This window comes from Myotis lucifugus, unplaced genomic scaffold (genome assembly GCF_000147115.1).
Source record: "Myotis lucifugus unplaced genomic scaffold, Myoluc2.0 scaffold_19, whole genome shotgun sequence".
Classification (NCBI taxonomy): domain Eukaryota; kingdom Metazoa; phylum Chordata; class Mammalia; order Chiroptera; family Vespertilionidae; genus Myotis; species Myotis lucifugus.
This window is the reverse complement of record NW_005871067.1, coordinates 7,515,569-7,517,842: the sequence shown is the minus strand read 5'-3', so window position 1 is coordinate 7,517,842 and position 2,274 is coordinate 7,515,569.

Genomic DNA, 2,274 nt, shown 5'->3' with positions numbered 1-2,274 from the left:
TTAGTGTAGATAATGAAACTCTGGAGGGATACAAGATACTAGTAATAGCAGTGTATGTGTTAGGAATGAGGGTGGGAACTGGGCAGTGGAAAGGAAGATTTTAAACTGTGTACCTATTTATACTTTCTGATTTTTAAATCTTATAAATGTATTGCCTATTTGAAGTAATTATTTTTATAAGAAAGACAGAAAAATTTAACGGAATTTATCCTAATATATAAAAAGCCAGTTGCCGTCATGACCAAAATGACCGAACCAATGACTGGTCACCATGAAGTGCATGGAGCACCTTTTGGTCGCCCCCCCTCCCCCGGCCCCTGAGCCGCATGCCATGATGGCAGGGGTGGCGGTGGGGTGGCACTGGGGACTGTTGAGTGGTGGTGGCGGCGGGCTGCTTTGCAGGCAGCAGCAAGCTTAGCAGAGCAGTCACTGGGCGGCAGTGAGTTTTGCGAAGCAGTGGCAGGGTGGGGGAGTTTCACAGAGCAGTTTAAGGGTGGGGGGAGCCTTGTGGAGTAGTTGCGGGGTGGGGGGAGTTTCACGGAGCATTTGTGGGGCGGAGGGAATTTTGTGGAGCATGGTGGGGTTGGGGGAGCCTCGCAGAGCAGTCGAGGGGCCAGGGGAAGGGGGGGAGACTAAGGAGCATCCTGGGGCAGGGAGCTTCATGTAGCATCACAGGGCAACAGAGGCCATTCGACGGAGGCCAGGCTAGGCCTAGGGACCCGAACCGCGCACAAATGCGCTGGGCCTCTAGTATGTAATAAAATGTACAAAATTCTAACTAATAACGATAATTCAATAGCTAAAATTTTATTATAATAGTTATTGCTACAAAGAAGAGTTCTGTATTAAAATATAATGAAATGTTTTCAAATCCATGATCCTTCATGTCCTATATAAAAATACTGAGTATATCTAATTATAATAAAGTTCCCTCTAAAGAAAGTTTCTGTGCAACAAATGTTTTTAGTCCACTGTAACAGGGAATAGGTCCCTTCCCCACTCCCAAATAACTGTTCCCCTAGTATTTACTGAGAAACTACTTAGTGCAAGACAGAGCAGTAGATGTTTTGAGGGATGTGAAATGAATAACACCCCCCCTTTTTTTTTTTAGCAGTTTATAACCTAATCAGAGTGTACATATTCCGTGTCTGGATCCTCCACTTTGCTAGAGCCTTGGCTCAAATGTTACCTCATTCTCTGACCCCTCTTTCTAAAATAGAGGGGGTCTTACTCTCCATTCCCTTATACTTGCTTATTTTTTTTCATATCACTTATAACCATCTGACAAACTACATTATTATTTGATTATTGTTCACCTTCAACTAGAACAGTACCGGTCCCATAGCAAGTTCTCAATAAATGTTGAATAAAATAAATGGGCTAAGAAGGAGTGGCTGCACTAGTTCATATTGTAGGGGATGGTGTAAACAATACAATACAGATGGTAAGATAACATAAAGACATACGGATTTTCCCTGGCCTGTGTGGATCAGTTGGTTGGAGCACCCTTCTGTGCACAGTTTGATTCCCAATCAGGGCACACACCCAGGTTGTGGGTGTGTAGAAGGCAACTGATCAATGTCTCTCTCTCTCTCCCTCTCCTTTCCTTTCTCTCTATAATCAATTAAAAAAATTTTTTTTGAAAAGACACATGACTTGAAGACTTGGAGATTCTACACATGAGTTCGAGATGGGAAAGGTGAAGAGTCACCATAATGAAGTACAAGTCAGAGGTCCCGGGCATGCTTTACATTAGTCAGAAAGAATCCTTAACTAGGTAATAGAAGGCTAGGTGGGTGTCTGCCCGACAAACAGAAGGTATGTCTGAATTCTGCACAAAGATAACTGAGTAGAATAAGATATATAAGCCAGTGTCCCGATATAAATTTACTTAAAAATTCAGTAGTCTTCAACTGCCCTTGTAGGGTGATATTCTGTTATCTTAATAAGTGGGAAATAGAACTCTCAGTGCCTCTTAGGACCTGTTTAAATTCCATTGATTCTAATACCATTTTCAGTTAAAGTGAAGAACTGAAGCTTTCATTCGATGATTCCAACCTTTCATTAAAGGCTTTCTCGTTGGACAGTTGGGTTTTGGCTTGCATTCTTTTCCAGCCACCTGAATGGCAGGTTGAATGAACTCAAGGGATCTGAGATGATGGCAGAGAAGGCTGGTGACCAATGTATTAGCCACCATGTTTCCAGAACAATCCCAAGTGAAAATCTTCTTATCATGCTTGATTGACCTTGTTAAAGAGATGTGGGCAGATAAAA